Below are 18,959 nucleotides of genomic sequence, written 5' to 3'. Positions count from 1 at the left end.
TTCCATGCATTAAAGGGCAAAACATGCTCAAAAGCAAAAACACTTATTAGACGCATTTCATTAAGTGTCCTACCTTCAACTTATACTGTTATGCAGTGGCCAAGCGCATCCTTACAGCATTTTCCAATATTAGTAAAGTCAAATGCATGTGCCCTTCTTATGTCACTTACAAATCATATTAATTATGTGAACACATGTTGTTATCTAGCTGAAACCAGATCAGAGATGTCTTTGATACTGGTTGAATTTATTTGTGGATATTATACAACTGAACCACGACTTATTAACATAGTTTAACAAACAAGTCAGCTGACAGTAAGATAAATTTAATGCAACATGTTTTTCACAATATTTCATATTATGTTGAAAAGTGTGTTTATTCCCCGTCTTGCAGGCGTCTGTAGTATGTACAATCCCGGACTTGCAGGCTGTTTTTCTCGTTGAGGCTAAATCGCTATAAAATGCCACATGCAAACAAATTTCAAACAAAGTAGCGCTCCTATGGTATGCTGTATATTGGTTCCATAAACAATAGCCCACATTTGATGAAATAAAAGACAATTAATAGTTTAATCCTACACCAAACTATAAGGAATTCGGCACAATGGTGTACAATCGAGGTTCAGCGTTTTTGTAACAATTGTTGTTATCTAGCTGAAACCAGATCAGAGATGTTTTTGATACTGGTTGAGTCTATTTGTGGATATTATACAACAGAACCACGACTTATGAACATAGTTTAACAAACAAGTCAGCTGACAGTAGGATACAATAAATGCAACATGTTGAAACAATATTTAATACCATGTTTTAAAGAGTGTTTATTCACTTTCATGCAGGCGTTTGTAGTATGTACAATCCCGGACTTGCAGGCTGTTTTTCTCATTGAGGCCAAATCGCTATAAAATGCCACATGCAAACAAATTTCCAACACAGTAGCGCTCTTATGGTATACTTTATATTGGTTCCTTAAAGATAGCCCACGTTTGATGCAATACAGGACAATTATTAGTTTAATCCTTCAAAAAAATATAAGTAATTCAAAATAACGCTGTACAATCGAGTTTCAGCGATTTTGTAACGATTGTTGTTATCTACCTGAAACCAGATCAGAGATGTTTTTGATACTGGTTGAGTCTATTTGTGAATATTATACCATTGAACCACGACTTATTAACATAGTTTAACAGACAACTCAGCTGACAGTAGGATAAATTTAATGCAACATGTTTTTCACAATATTTCATATTATGTTGAAAAGTGTGTTTATTTACCGTCTTGCAGGCGTCTGTAGTATGTACAATCCCGGACTTGCAGGCTGTTTTTCTCGTTGAGGCCAAATCGCTATAGAATGCCACATGCAAACAAATTTCAAACACAGTAGCGCTCCTATGGTATACTTTATATTGGTTTCATAAACAATAGCCCACATTTGATGCAATACAGGTCAATTATTAGTTGTATCCTACACTAAAGTATAGGATTTTATGGTATACTTTATACTGGTTCTATAAACAATAGCCCACTTTAGATGCAATAAAGGACAATTAATAGTTTAATCCTACACATAACTATAAGGAATTCGGAATAATGGTGTACAATCGAGGTTCGGCGTTTTTGTAACAATTGTTGTTATCTAGCTGACACCAGATCAGAGATGTTTTTGATACTGGTTGAGTCTATTTGTGGATATTATACAACAGAACCACGACTTATGAACATAGTTTAACAAACAAGTCAGCTGACAGTAGGATACAATAAATGCAACATGTTGAAACAATATTTAATACCATGTTTTAAAGAGTGTTTATTCACTTTCATGCAGGCGTTTGTAGTATGTACAATCCCGGAATTGCAGGCTGTTTTTCTCGTTGAGGCCAAATCGCTATAAAATGCCACATGCAAACAAATTTCCAACACAGTAGTGCATTTATGGTATACTTTATATTGGTTCCCTAAACAATAGTCCACTTTAGATGCAATAAAGGACAATTAAAAGTTTAATCCTACACTGAAATATAAGGAATTCGGAATAACGGTGTACAATCGAGTTTCAGCGATTTTGTAACGATTGTTGTTATCTACCTGAAACCAGATCAGAGATGTTTTTGATACTGGTTGAGTCTATTTGTGAATATTATACCATTGAACCACGACTTATTAACATAGTTTAACAGACAACTCAGCTGACAGTAGGATAAATTTATTGCAACATGTTTTTCACATTATTTCATATTATGTTGAAAAGTGTGTTTATTTACCGTCTTGCAGGCGTCTGTAGTATGTACAATCCCGGACTTGCAGGCTGCTTTTCTCGTTGAGGCCAAATCGCTATGAAATGCCACATGCAAACAAATTTCAAACACAGTAGCGCTCCAATGGTATACTTTATATTGGTTCCCTAAACAATAGCCCACATTTGATGCAACATAGGTCAATTATTAGTTGTATCCTACACTAAAGTATAGGATTTTAAGTTATACTTTATACTGGTTCCATAAACAATATCCCACTTTAGATGCAATAAAGGACAATTAATAGTTTAATCCTACACAAAAATATAAGGAATTCGGAATAACGGTGTGCAATCAAGTTTTAGCGTTTTTGTAACAATTGTTGTGGTCTAGTTGAAACCAGATCAAACCTTTTTGTGTGTTCTGTTCACAGATTCCTTGCATAAAAGGGCAAAACATGCTCAAAAGCAAAAACACTTATTAGACGCTTTTTATTAAGTGTCTTACCTTCAACTAATACTGTTATCCAATGACCAAGCGCATCATTACAATATTTTGCAATCTTATTAAAGTCAAATTTATGTGCTCATTTTAAGTCACTTACAAATCATGTTAATTATGTGAACACATTAATATTCAACGGACGCATGTTGTATGTTGAATATAACCTCAAATTTTAAATATATGATGATGTGACAGTTGACTTGTTCTAAAAAGCCTTAAACTTTCCAACTGTAAAGGAGGCAATAATTTTTATCAATCATTTTTATTCCAACTAAAAACATAAAAACGTTTGAACCTGCGTGAGCGGAGAGTCATCATAACTCAAACTGTTGAAGCTTCCGAGTCTTTAAGATGTTTTTGCTACTGGTTGAGTCTATTTGTGGATATTATACAACTGAACCACGAACATAGTTTAAGAACCACGTCAGCTGACAGTAGGATAAAATTGATGCAACATGTTTTAGCAATATTTCATATCATGTTGTAAAGTGTCTTTTTTTCACCGTCTTGCAGGCGTCTGTAGTATGTACAATCCCGGACTTGCAGGCTGTTTTTCTCGTTGAGGCCAAATCGCTATAAAATGCCACATGCAAACAAATTTTCAACACAGTAGTGCATTTATGGTATACTTTATATTGGTTCCCTAAACAATAGTCCACTTTAGATGCAATAAAGGACAATTAAAAGTTTAATCCTACACTGAAATATAAGGAATTCGGAATAACGGTGTACAATCAAGTTTTAGCGTTTTTGTAACAATTGTTGTTATCTAGCTGAAACCAGATCAAAACTTTTTGTGTGTTCCGTTTACAGATTCCATGCATTAAAGAGCAAAACATGTTCAATGCAATTTTTTGATACTAGTTGAGTCTATTTGTGGATATTATACAACTGAATAACGAAGATAGTTTAACAACCACGTCAGCTGACAGTAGGATAAAATTAATGCAACATGTTTTTAACAATATTTCATATCATGTTGTAAAGAGTCTTATTCAACATCTTGCAGGCATCAGTAGTATGTACAATCCCGGACTTGCAGGCTGTTTTTCTCGTTGAGGCCAAATCGCTATAAAATGCCACATGCGAACAAATTTTCAACACAGTAGCGCTATTATGGTGTACTTTATATTGGTTCCATAAACAATAGCCCACATTTGATGCAATACAGGACAATTATTAGATTCTACACTAAAATATTAAAAAATTGGAATAACGGTGTACAATCGAGGTTTTAGCGTTTTTGAAACAATTGTTGTTATCTAGCTGAAACCAGATCAAAACTTTTTAGGTGTTCCGTTTACAGATTTCATGCATTAAAGGGCAAACATGCTCAAAAGCAAAAACATTTATTAGAAGCATTTCAATAAGTGTCTTACCTTCAACTAATACTGTTACCTAATTTTTAAGCGCTTCCTTACAATATTTTTCAACCATAGTAAAGTCAAATTAAAGTGCCCTTTTTAAGTCACTTACAAATCATGTTAATTATGTGAACACATGTTTTTATCTAGCTGAAACCAGATCAGAGATGTTTTTGATACTGGTTGAGTCTATTTGTGGATATTATACAATTGAACCACGACTTATTAACATAGTTAAACAAACAACTCAGCTGACAGTAGGATAAATTTAATGCAACATGTTTTTCACAATATTTCATATTATGTTGAAAAGTGTGTTTTTTCCTCGTCTTGCAGGCGTCTGTAGTATGTACAATCCCGGACTTGCAGGCTGTTTTTCTCGTTGAGGCCAAATCGCTATAAAATGCCACATGCAAACAAATTTCAAACAAAGTAGCGCTCCTATGGTATGCTGTATATTGGTTCCATCAACAATAGCCCACATTTGATGCAATACAGGACAATTAATAGTTTAATCCTACACTTAACTATAAGGAATTCGGAATAATGGTGTACAATCGAGGTTCGGCGTTTTTGTATCAATTGTTGTTATCTAGCTGACACCAGATCAGAGATGTTTTTGATACTGGTTGAGTCTATTTGTGGATATTATACAACAGAACCACGACTTATGAACATAGTTTAACAAACAAGTCAGCTGACAGTAGGATACAATAAATGCAACATGTTGAAACAATATTTAATACCATGTTTTAAAGAGTGTTTATTCACTTTCATGCAGGCGTTTGTAGTATGTACAATCCCGGAATTGCAGGCTGTTTTTCTCATTGAGGCCAAATCGCTATAAAATGCCACATGCAAACAAATTTCCAACACAGTAGCGCTCTTATGGTATACTTTATATTGGTTCCTTAAAGATAGCCCACGTTTGATGCAATACAGGACAATTATTAGTTTAATCCTTCAAAAAAATATAAGTAATTCAAAATAACGCTGTACAATCGAGTTTCAGCGATTTTGTAACGATTGCTGTTATCTAGCTGAAACCAGATCAGAGATGTTTTTGATACAGGTTGAGTCTATTTGTGGATATTATACCATTGAACCACGACTTATTAACATAGTTTAACAAACAAGTCAGCTGACAGTAGGATAAATTTAATGCAACATGTTTTTCACAATATTTCATATTATGTTGAAAAGTGTGTTTATTTACCGTCTTGCAGGCGTCTGTAGTATGTACAATCCTGGACTTGCAGGCTGTTTTTCTCGTTGAGGCCAAATCGCTATAGAATGCCACATGCAAACAAATTTCAAACACAGTAGCTCTCCTATGGTATACTTTATATTGGTTTCATAAACAATAGCCCACATTTGATGCAATACAGGTCAATTATTAGTTGTATCCTACACTAAAGTATAGGATTTTATGGTATACTTTATACTGGTTCTATAAACAATAGCCCACTTTAGATGCAATAAAGGACAATTAATAGTTTAATCCTACACTTAACTATAAGGAATTCGGAATAATGGTGTACAATCGAGGTTAGGCGTTTTTGTAACAATTGTTGTTATCTAGCTGAAACCAGTTTAGAGATGTTTTTGATACTGGTTGAGTCTATTTGTGGATATTATACAACAGAACCACGACTTATGAACATAGTTTAACAAACAAGTCAGCTGACAGTAGGATACAATAAATGCAACATGTTGAAACAATATTTAATACCATGTTTTAAAGAGTGTTTATTCACTTTCATTCAGGCGTTTGTAGTATGTACAATCCCGGAATTGCAGGCTGTTTTTCTCATTGAGGCCAAATCGCTATAAAATGCCACATGCAAACAAATTTCAAACACAGTAGCGCTCTTATGGTATACTTTATATTGGTTCCTTAAAGATAGCCCACGTTTGATGCAATACAGGACAATTATTAGTTTAATCCTTCAAAAAAATATAAGTAATTCAAAATAACGCTGTACAATCGAGTTTCAGCGATTTTGTAACGATTGCTGTTATCTAGCTGAAACCAGATCAGAGATGTTTTTGATACAGGTTGAGTCTATTTGTGGATATTATACCATTGAACCACGACTTATTAACATAGTTTAACAAACAAGTCAGCTGACAGTAGGATAAATTTAATGCAACATGTTTTTCACAATATTTCATATTATGTTGAAAAGTGTGTTTATTTACCGTCTTGCAGGCGTCTGTAGTATGTACAATCCCGGACTTGCAGGCTGTTTTTCTCGTTGAGGCCAAATCGCTATAGAATGCCACATGCAAACAAATTTCAAACACAGTAGCGCTCCTATGGTATACTTTATATTGGTTTCATAAACAATAGCCCACATTTGATGCAATACAGGTAAATTATTAGTTGTATCCTACACTAAAGTATAGGATTTTATGGTATACTTTATACTGGTTCTATAAGCAATAGCCCACTTTAGATGCAATAAAGGACAATTAATAGTTTAATCCTACACTTAACTATAAGGAATTCGGAATAATGGTGTACAATCGAGGTTCGGCGTTTTTGTAACAATTGTTGTTATCTAGCTGAAACCAGATCAGAGATGTTTTTGATACTGGTTGAGTCTATTTGTGGATATTATACAACTGAACCACGACTTATGAACATAGTTTAACAAACAAGTCAGCTGACAGTAGGATACAAGAAATGCAACATGTTGTAACAATATTTAATACCATGTTTTAAAGAGTGTTTATTCACTTTCATGCAGGCGTTTGTAGTATGTACAATCCCGGAATTGCAGGCTGTTTTTCTCATTGAGGCCAAATCGCTATAGAATGCCACATGCAAACAAATTTCCAACACAGTAGCGCTCTTATGGTATACTTTATATTGGTTCCTTAAAGATAGCCCACGTTTGATGCAATACAGGACAATTATTAGTTTAATCCTTCAAAAAAATATAAGTAATTCAAAATAACGCTGTACAATCGAGTTTCAGCGATTTTGTAAAGATTGCTGTTATCTAGCTGAAACCAGATCAGAGATGGTTTTGATACAGGTTGAGTCTATTTGTGGATATTATACCATTGAACCACGACTTATTAACATAGTTTAACAAACAAGTCAGCTGACAGTAGGATAAATTTAATGCAACATGTTTTTCACAATATTTCATATAATGTTGAAAAGTGTGTTTATTTACCGTCTTGCAGGCGTCTGTAGTATGTACAATCTCGGACTTGCAGGCTGTTTTTCTCGTTGAGGCCAAATCGCTATAGAATGCCACATGCAAACAAATTTCAAACACAGTAGCGCTCCTATGGTATACTTTATATTGGTTCCATAAACAATAGCCCACATTTGATGCAATACAGGTCAATTATTAGTTGTATCCCACACTAAAGTATAGGATTTTATGGTATACTTTATACTGGTTCTATAAACAATAGCCCACTTTAGATGCAATAAAGGACAATTAATAGTTTAATCCTACACAAAAATATAAGGAATTCGGAATAACGGTGTACAATCGAGGTTCAGCGTTTTTGTAACAATTGTTGTTATCTAGCTGAAACCAAATCAAAACTTTTTGTGTGTTCTGTTCACAGATTCCTTGCATAAAAGGGCAAAACATACTCAAAAGCAAAAACACTTATTAGAAGCTTTTGATTAAGTGTCTTACCTTCAACTAATACTGTTATCCAATGGCCAAGCGCATCATAACAATATTTTCCAATCTTATTAAAGTCAAATTAATATGCCCTTTTTAAGTCACTTTCAAACCATGTTAATTATTTGAACACATTAATATTCAAAGGACGCATGTTGTATGTTGAATACAACCTCAAATTTTAAATATTTGATGACGTGAAAGTTGACTTGTTCTCAAAAGCCTTTTAACTTCCCAACTGTAAAGGAGGCAATAATTTTTATCAATCATTTCTATCATTCCAACTAAAAAAATATAACAGTTTGAACCTGCATGAGCGGAGAATCATCAACTCAAACTGTTGAAGCTTCCGAGTCTTTAAGATGTTTTTGATACTAGTTGAGTCTATTTGTGGATATTATACAACTGAACCACGAACATAGTTTAACAAACACGTCAGCTGACAGTAGGATTAAATTAAGGAAACATGTTTTTCACAATATTTCATATCATGTTCTAAAGTGTGTTTTTTCATCGTCTTGCAGGCGTCTGTAGTATGTACAATCCCGGACTTGCAGGCTGCTTTTCTCGTTAAGACCAAATCGGTGTAATATGCCACATGCAAACAAATTCTAAAGACAGAAGCGCTCCTATGGTATACTGTATATTGGTTCCATAAACAATAGCCCACATTTAATGCAATACAGGACATTTATTAGTTTAATCCTTCACAAAAATATAAGGAATTTGGAATAACGGTGTACAATCGAGGTTCAGCGTTTTTGTAACAATTGTTGTTATCTAGCTGAAACCAGATCAGAGATGTTTTTGATACTGGTTGAGTTTATTTGTGGATATTATACCATTGAACCACGACTTATTAACATAGTTTAACAAACAAGTCAACTGACAGTAGGATAAATTTAATGCAACATGTTTTTCACAATATTTCATATTATGTTGAAAAGTGTGTTTATTTACCGTCTTGCAGGCGTCTGTAGTATGTACAATCCCGGAATTGCAGGCTGTTTTTCTCGTTGAGGCCAAATCGCTATAGAATGCCACATGCAAACAAATTTCAAACACAGTAGCGCTCCTATGGTATACTTTATATTGGTTTCATAAACAATAGCCCACATTTGATGCAATACAGGTAAATTATTAGTTGTATCCTACACTAAAGTATAGGATTTTATGGTATACTTTATACTGGTTCTATAAGCAATAGCCCACTTTAGATGCAATAAAGGACAATTAATAGTTTAATCCTACACTTAACTATAAGGAATTCGGAATAATGGTGTACAATCGAGGTTCGGCGTTTTTGTAACAATTGTTGTTATCTAGCTGAAACCAGATCAGAGATGTTTTTGATACTGGTTGAGTCTATTTGTGGATATTATACAACAGAACCACGACTTATGAACATAGTTTAACAAACAAGTCAGCTGACAGTAGGATACAATAAATGCAACATGTTGTAACAATATTTAATACCATGTTTTAAAGAGTGTTTATTCACTTTCATGCAGGCGTTTGTAGTATGTACAATCCCGGAATTGCAGGCTGTTTTTCTCGTTGAGGCCAAATCGCTATAGAATGCCACATGCAAACAAATTTCCAACACAGTAGCGCTCTTATGGTATACTTTATATTGGTTCCTTAAAGATAGCCCACGTTTGATGCAATACAGGACAATTATTAGTTTAATCCTTCAAAAAAATATAAGTAATTCAAAATAACGCTGTACAATCGAGTTTCAGCGATTTTGTAAAGATTGCTGTTATCTAGCTGAAACCAGATCAGAGATGGTTTTGATACAGGTTGAGTCTATTTGTGGATATTATACCATTGAACCACGACTTATTAACATAGTTTAACAAACAAGTCAGCTGACAGTAGGATAAATTTAATGCAACATGTTTTTCACAATATTTCATATTATGTTGAAAAGTGTGTTTATTTACCGTCTTGCAGGCGTCTGTAGTATGTACAATCCCGGACTTGCAGGCTGTTTTTCTCGTTGAGGCCAAATCGCTATAGAATGCCACATGCAAACAAATTTCAAACACAGTAGCGCTCCTATGGTATACTTTATATTGGTTCCATAAACAATAGCCCACATTTGATGCAATACAGGTCAATTATTAGTTGTATCCCACACTAAAGTATAGGATTTTATGGTATACTTTATACTGGTTCTATAAACAATAGCCCACTTTAGATGCAATAAAGGACAATTAATAGTTTAATCCTACACAAAAATATAAGGAATTCGGAATAACGGTGTACAATCGAGGTTCAGCGTTTTTGTAACAATTGTTGTTATCTAGCTGAAACCAAATCAAAACTTTTTGTGTGTTCTGTTCACAGATTCCTTGCATAAAAGGGCAAAACATACTCAAAAGCAAAAACACTTATTAGAAGCTTTTGATTAAGTGTCTTACCTTCAACTAATACTGTTATCCAATGGCCAAGCGCATCATAACAATATTTTCCAATCTTATTAAAGTCAAATTAATATGCCCTTTTTAAGTCACTTTCAAACCATGTTAATTATTTGAACACATTAATATTCAAAGGACGCATGTTGTATGTTGAATACAACCTCAAATTTTAAATATTTGATGACGTGAAAGTTGACTTGTTCTCAAAAGCCTTTTAACTTCCCAACTGTAAAGGAGGCAATAATTTTTATCAATCATTTTTATCATTCCAACTAAAAAAATATAACAGTTTGAACCTGCATGAGCAGAGAATCATCAACTCAAACTGTTGAAGCTTCCGAGTCTTTAAGATGTTTTTGATACTAGTTGAGTCTATTTGTGGATATTATACAACTGAACCACGAACATAGTTTAACAAACACGTCAGCTGACAGTAGGATTAAATTAAGGAAACATGTTTTTCACAATATTTCATATCATGTTCTAAAGTGTGTTTTTTCATCGTCTTGCAGGCGTCTGTAGTATGTACAATCCCGGACTTGCAGGCTGCTTTTCTCGTTAAGACCAAATCGGTGTAATATGCCACATGCAAACAAATTCTAAAGACAGTAGCGCTCCTATGGTATACTGTATATTGGTTCCATAAACAATAGCCCACATTTAATGCAATACAGGACATTTATTAGTTTAATCCTTCACAAAAATATAAGGAATTTGGAATAACGGTGTACAATCGAGGTTCAGCGTTTTTGTAACAATTGTTGTTATCTAGCTGAAACCAGATCAGAGATGTTTTTGATACTGGTTGAGTTTATTTGTGGATATTATACAATTGAACCACGACTTGTGAACATAGTATAACAAACAAGTCAGCTGACAGTAGGATAAAATTAATGCAACATGTTTTTAACAATATTTTATATCATGTTGTAAAGAGTGTTATTCAACATCTTGCAGGCAACAGTAGTATGTACAATCCCGGACTTGCAGGCTGTTTTTCTCGTTGAGGCCAAATCGCTATTAAATGCCACATGCGAACAAATTTTCAACACAGTAGCGCTCTTATGGTGTACTTTATATTGGTTCCATAAACAATAGCCCACATTTGATTCAATACAGGACAATTATGAGATTCTACACTAAAATATTAAGAAATTGGAATGACTGTACAATCGAGGTTTTAGCGTTTTTGTAACAATTGTTGTTATGTAGCTTAAACCAGATCAAAACTTTTTATGTGTTCCGTTTACAGATTTCATGCATTAAAGGGCAAACATGCTCAAAAGCAAAAACACTTATTAGAAGCATTTCAATAAGTGTATTACCTTCAACTAATACTGTTATCCAATGTTTAAGCGCTTCCTTACAATATTTTCCAACCTTAGTAAAGTCAAATTAATGTGCCCTTTTTATGTCACTTACAAATCATGTTAATTATGTGAACACAATAATATTCAAAGGACGCATATTGTATGTTGAATACAACCTCAAATTTTAAATATTTGATGATGTGACAGTTGACTTGTTCTCATAAGCCTTTATCTTCCCAACTGTTTAAAGGGCAAAACCTGCTCAAAAGCAAACACACTTATTTGATGCATTTCAATAAGTGTCTCACCTTCAACTAATACTGTTATCCAATGTTTAAGCGCTTCCTTACAATAATTTCTAACCTTAGTAAAGTCAAATTAATGTGCCCTTTTTAAGTCACTTACAAATCATTTTAATTATGTGAACACAATAATATTCAAAGGACGCATGTTGTATGTTGAATACAACCTCAAATTTTAAATATTTGATGATGTGACAGTTGATTTGTTCTCATAAGCTTTTATCTTCCCAACTGTAAAGGAGGCACTAATTTTTATCAATCATTTTTATCATTCCATCTAAAAAAAATAAAACAGTTTGAATCTGCGTGAGCGGAGAGTCATCATAACTCAAACTGTTGAAGCTTCCGAGTCTCTAAGCTGTTTTGCTACTGGTTGAGTCTATTTGTGGATATTATACAATTGAACTACGAACATAGTTTAACAAACACGTCTGCTGACAGTAGGATAAAATAAATGCAACATGTTTTAGCATTATTTAATATCATTTTGTAAAGTGTGTTTTTTCACCGTCTTGCAGGCGTCTGTAGAATGTAAAATCCCGGACTTGCAGGCTGTTTTTCTCGTTGAGGCCAAATCGCTATAAAATGCCACATGCAAACAAATTTCAAACACAGTAGCGCTCCTATGGTATACTTTATATTGGTTCCATAAACAATAGCCCACATTTGATGCAATACAGGACAATTATTAGTTGTATCCTACACCAGCATAAAAAGAATTCTGATAAACGGTGTACAATCGAGGTTCAGCGTTTTTGTAACAATTGTTGTTATCTAGCTGAAACCAGATCAAAACTTTTTAGGTGTTCCGTTTACAGATTCCATGCATTAAAGGGCAAAACATGCTCAAAAGCAAAAACACTTATTAGACGCATTTCCTTAAGTGTCCTACCTTCAACCAATACTGTTATGCAGTGGCCAAGCGTATCCTTACAGCATTTTCCAATATTAGTAAAGTCAAATGCATGTGCCCTTTTTATGTCACTTACAAATCATGTTAATTATGTGAACACATCTTATCTAGCTGAAACCAGATCAGAGATGTCTTTGATACTGGTTGAGTCTATTTGTGGATATTATACAACTGAACCACGACTTATTAACATAGTTTAACAAACAACTCAGCCAACAGTAGGATAATTTTAATGCAACATGCTTTTCACAATATTTCATATTATGTTAAAAAGTGTGTTTATTCCCCGTCTTGCAGGCGTCTGTAGTATGTACAATCCCGGACTTGCAGGCTGTTTTTCTCGTTGAGGCCAAATCGCTATAAAATGCCACATGCAAACACATTTCAAACAAAGTAGCGCTCCTATGGTAAGCTGTATATTGGTTCCATAAACGATAGCCCACATTTGATGAAATAAAGGACATTTAATAGTTTAATCCTACATTTAACTATAAGGAATTCGGAATAATGGTGTACAATCGAGTTTCGGCGTTTTTGTAACAATTGTTGTTATCTAGCTGAAACCAGATCAGAGATGTTTTTGAAACTGGTTGAGTCTATTTGTGGATATTATACAACTGAACCACGACTTATGAACATTGTTTAACAAACAACTCAGCTGACAGTACGATACAATTAATGCAACATGTTGTAACAATATTTAATACCATGTTTTAAAGAGTGTTTATTCACCTTCATGCAGGCGTGTGTAGTATGTACAATCCCGGACTTGCAGGCTGTTTTTCTCGTTGAGGCCAAATCGCTATAAAATGTCACATGCAAACAAATTTCCAACACAGCAGCGCTCTTATGGTATACTTTATATTGGTTCCATAAAAAATAGCCCACGTTTGATGCAATACAGGACAATTATTAGTTTAATCCTTTAAAAAAATATAAGTAATTCAAAATAACGGTGTACAATCGAGGTTCAGCGATTTTGTAATGATTGTTGTTATCTTGTTGAAATCAGATCAGAGATGTTTTTGATACATATTGAGTCTATTTGTGGATATTATACCATTGATCCACGACTTATTAACATAGTTTAACAAACAAGTCAGCTGACAGTAGGATAAATTTAATGCAACATGTTTTTCACAATATTTCATATTATGTTGAAAAGTGTGTTTATTTACCGTCTTGCAGGCGTCTGTAGTATGTACAATCTCGGACTTGCAGGCTGTTTTTCTCGTTGAGGCCAAATCGCTATAGAATGCCTCATGCAAACAAATTTCAAACACAGTAGCGCTCCTATGGTATACTTTATATTGGTTCCATAAACAATAGCCCACATTTGATGCAATACAGGTCAATTATTAGTTGTATCCTACACTAAAGTATAGGATTTTATGGTATAATTTATACTGGTTCCATAAACAATAGCCCACTTTAGATGCAATTAAGGACAATTAATAGTTTAATCCTACACAAAAATATAAGGAATTCGGAATAACGGTGTACAATCGAGGTTCAGCGTTTTTGTAACAATTGTTGTTATCTAGCTGAAACCAGATCAAAACTTTTTGTGTGTTCTGTTCACAGATTCCATGCATAAAAGGGCAAAACATGCTCAAAAGCAAAAGCACTTATTAGAAGCTTTTTATTAAGTGTCTTACCTTCAACTAATACTGTTATCCAATGGCCAAGCGCATCCTTACAATATTTTCCAATCGTATTAAAGTCAAATTAATGTGCCCTTTTTAAGTCACTTACAAATCATGTTAATTATGTGAACACAATAATATTCAAAGGACGCATATTGTATGTTGAATACAACCTCAAATTTTAAATATTTGATGATGTGACAGTTGACTTGTTCTCATAAGCCTTTATTTTCCCAACTGTTTAAAGGGCAAAACCTGCTCAAAAGCAAACACACTTATTTGATGCATTTCAGTAAGTGTCTCACCTTCAACTAATACTGTTATCCAATGTTTAAGCGCTTCCTTACAATATTTTCCAACCTTAGTAAAGTCAAATAAATGTGCCCTTTTTAAGTCACTTACAAATCATTTTAATTATGTGAACACATTAATATTCAAAGGACGCATGTTGTATGTTGAATACAACCTCAAATTTTAAATATTTGATGATGTGACAGTTGATTTGTTCTCATAAGCTTTTATCTTCCCAACTGTAAAGGAGGCACTAATTTTTATCAATCATTTTTATCATTCCATCTAAAAAAAAATAAAACAGTTTGAATCTGCGTGAGCGGAGAGTCATCATAACTCAAACTGTTGAAGCTTCCGAGTCTCTAAGCTGTTTTGCTACTGGTTGAGTCTATTTGTGGATATTATACAATTGAACTACGAACAAAGTTTAACAAACACGTCTGCTGACAGTAGGATAAAATAAATGCAACATGTTTTAGCATTATTTAATATCATTTTGTAAAGTGTGTTTTTTCACCGTCTTGCAGGCGTCTGTAGAATGTAAAATCCCGGACTTGCAGGCTGTTTTTCTCGTTGAGGCCAAATCGCTATAAAATGCCACATGCAAACAAATTTCAAACACAGTAGCGCTCCTATGGTATACTTTATATTGGTTCCATAAACAATAGCCCACATTTGATGCAATACAGGACAATTATTAGTTGTATCCTACACCAACATAAAAAGAATTCTGATAAACGGTGTACAATCGAGGTTCAGCGTTTTTGTAACAATTGTTGTTATCTAGCTGAAACCAGATCAAAACTTTTTAGGTGTTCCGTTTACAGATTCCATGCATTAAAGGGCAAAACATGCTCAAAAGCAAAAACACTTATTAGACGCATTTCATTAAGTGTCCTACCTTCAACCAATACTGTTATGCAGTGGCCAAGCGTATCCTTACAGCATTTTCCAATATTAGTAAAGTCAAATGCATGTGCCCTTTTTATGTCACTTACAAATCATGTTAATTATGTGAACACATCTTATCTAGCTGAAACCAGATCAGAGATGTCTTTGATACTGGTTGAGTCTATTTGTGGATATTATACAACTGAACCACGACTTATTAACATAGTTTAACAAACAACTCAGCCAACAGTAGGATAATTTTAATGCAACATGCTTTTCACAATATTTCATATTATGTTAAAAAGTGTGTTTATTTACCGTCTTGCAGGCGTCTGTAGTATGTACAATCCCGGACTTGCAGGCTGTTTTTCTCGTTGAGGCCAAATCGCTATAAAATGCCACATGCTAACACATTTCAAACAAAGTAGCGCTCCTATGGTAAGCTGTATATTAGTTCCATAAACGATAGCCCACATTTGATGAAATAAAGGACAATTAATAGTTTAATCCTACACTTAAGTATAAGGAATTCGGAATAATGGTGTACAATCGAGTTTCGGCGTTTTTGTAACAATTGTTGTTATCTAGCTGAAACCAGATCAGAGATGTTTTTGAAACTGGTTGAGTCTATTTGTGGATATTATACAACTGAACCACGACTTATGAACATTGTTTAACAAACAACTCAGCTGACAGTAGGATACAATTAATGCAACATGTTGTAACAATATTTAATACCATGTTTTAAAGAGTGTTTATTCACCTTCATGCAGGCGTGTGTAGTATGTACAATCCCGGACTTGCAGGCTGTTTTTCTCGTTGAGGCCAAATCGCTATAAAATGCCACATGCAAACAAATTTCCAACACAGTAGCGCTCTTATGGTATACTTTATATTGGTTCCATAAAAAATAGCCCAAGTTTGATGCAATACAGGACAATTATTAGTTTAATCCTTCAAAAAAATATAAGTAATTTAAAATAACGCTGTACAATCGAGTTTCAGAGATTTTGTAACGATTGTTGTTATCTTGTTGAAATCAGATCAGAGATGTTTTTGATACAGGTTGAGTCTATTTGTGGATATTATACCATTGATCCACGACTTATTAACATAGTTTAACAAACAAGTCAGCTGACAGTAGGATAAATTTAATGCAACATGTTTTTCACAATATTTCATATTATGTTGAAAAGTGTGTTTATTTACCGTCTTGCAGGCGTCTGTAGTATGTACAATCTCGGACTTGCAGGCTGTTTTTCTCGTTGAGGCCAAATCGCTATGGAATGCCACATGCAAACAAATTTCAAACACAGTAGCGCTCCTATGGTATACTTTATATTGGTTCCCTAAACAATAGCCCACATTTGATGCAATACAGGTCAATTATTAGTTGTATCCTACACTAAAGTATAGGATTTTATGGTATAATTTATACTGGTTCCATAAACAATAGCCCACTTTAGATGCAATAAAGGACAATTAATAGTTTAATCCTACACAAAAATATAAGGAATTCGGAATAACGGTGTACAATCGAGGTTCAGCGTTTTTGTAACAATTGTTGTTATCTAGCTGAAACCAGATCAAAACTTTTTGTGTGTTCTGTTCACAGATTCCATGCATAAAAGGGCAAAACATGCTCAAAAGCAAAAGCACTTATTAGAAGCTTTTTATTAAGTGTCTTACCTTCAACTAATACTATTATCCAATGGCCAAGCGCATCCTTACAATATTTTCCAATCGTATTAAAGTCAAATTAATGTGCCCTTTTTAAGTCACTTACAAATCATGTTAATTATGTGAACACATTAATATTCAAAGGACGCTTGTTGTATGTTGAATACAACCTCAAATTTTGAATATTTGATGATGTGACAGTTGACTTGTTCTCAAAAGCCTTTTAACTTCCCAACTGTAAAGGAGGCACTAATTTTTATCAATCATTTTTATCATTCCAACTTAAAAAATAAAACAGTTTGAACCTGCATGAGCGGAGAATCATCATAACTCAAACTGTTGAAGCTTCCGAGTCTCTAAGATGTTTTTGATACTAGTTGAGTCTATTTGTGGATATTATACAACTGAACCACGAACATAATTTAACAACCACGTCAGCTGACAGTAGGATAAATTTAATGCAACATGTCTTAGCAATATTTCATATCATGTTTTTAAGTGTGTTTTTTCACCGTCTTGCAGGCGTCTGTAGTATGTACAATCCCGGACTTGCAGGCTGCTTTTCTTGTTAAGACCAAATCGCTGTAATATGCCACATGCAAACAAATTTCCAACACAGTAGCGCTCCTATGGTATACTGTATATTGGTTCCATAAACAATAGCCCACATTTGATGCAATACAGGACATTTATTAGTTTAATCCTTCACAAAAATATAAGGAATTTGGAATAACGGTGTACAATCGAGGTTCAGCGTTTTTGTAACAATTGTTGTTATCTAGCTGAAACCAGATCAGAGATGTTTTTGATTCTGGTTGAGTTTATTTGTGGATATTATACAATTGAACCACGACTTGTGAACATAGTATAACAAACAAGTCAGCTGACAGTAGGATAAAATTAATGCAACATGTTTTTAACAATATTTCATATCATGTTGTAAAGAGTCTTATTCAACATCTTGCAGGCATCAGTAGTATGTACAATGCCGGACTTGCAGGCTGTTTTTCTCGTTGAGGCCAAATCGCTATAAAATGCCACATGCGAACAAATTTTCAACACAGTAGCGCTCTTATGGTGTACTTTATATTGGTTCCATAAACAATAGCCCACATTTGATGCAATACAGGACAATTATTAGATTCTACACTAAAATATTAAGAAATTGGAATAACGGTGTACAATCGAGGTTTTAGCGTTTTTGTAACAATTGTTGTTATCTAGCTGAAACCAGATCAAAACTTTTTAGGTGTTCCGTTTACAGATTTCATGCATTAAAGGGCAAACATGCTCAAAAGCAAAAACACTTATTAGAAGCATTTCAATAAGTGTCTTACCTTCAACTAGTACTGTTACCTAATGTTTAAGCGCTTCCTTACAATATTTTTCAACCATAGTAAAGTCAAATTAAAGTGCCCTTTTTAAGTCACTTACAAATCATGTTAATTATGTGAACACATGTTGTTATCTAGCTGAAACCAGATCAGAGATGTTTTTGATACTGGTTGAGTCTATTTGTGGATATTATACAATTGAACCACGACTTATTAACATAGTTAAACAAACAACTCAGCTGACAGTAGGATACAATTAATGCAACATGTTTTTCACAATATTTCATATTATGTTGAAAAGTGTGTTTTTCCCCGTTTTGCAGGCGTCTGTAGTATGTACAATCCCGGACTTGCAGGCTGTTTTTCTCGTTGAGGCCAAATCGCTATAAAATGCCACATGCAAACAAA

The 18,959-nt window shown here is 33.9% G+C and overlaps 2 protein-coding genes across 8 annotated transcripts in view; one reads left to right on the top strand and one right to left on the bottom strand.

The window, feature by feature from the left end:
• The window catches only part of LOC117689995 (serine/threonine-protein phosphatase 6 regulatory ankyrin repeat subunit B-like), a 568,848-nt gene that overhangs the window by 217,984 nt on the left and 331,905 nt on the right, over positions 1–18,959 (top strand). The window lies entirely within an intron of this gene.
• Positions 1–18,959, bottom strand: part of LOC105343765 (cysteine-rich venom protein latisemin) — a 182,459-nt gene that overhangs the window by 49,898 nt on the left and 113,602 nt on the right. The window lies entirely within an intron of this gene.

Source organism: Magallana gigas, chromosome 8 (assembly GCF_963853765.1).
Source record: "Magallana gigas chromosome 8, xbMagGiga1.1, whole genome shotgun sequence".
Classification (NCBI taxonomy): Eukaryota; Metazoa; Mollusca; class Bivalvia; order Ostreida; family Ostreidae; genus Magallana; species Magallana gigas.
Note: the sequence above shows the minus strand (reverse complement) of the source record. Positions and strands in the feature narration are given on the sequence as shown.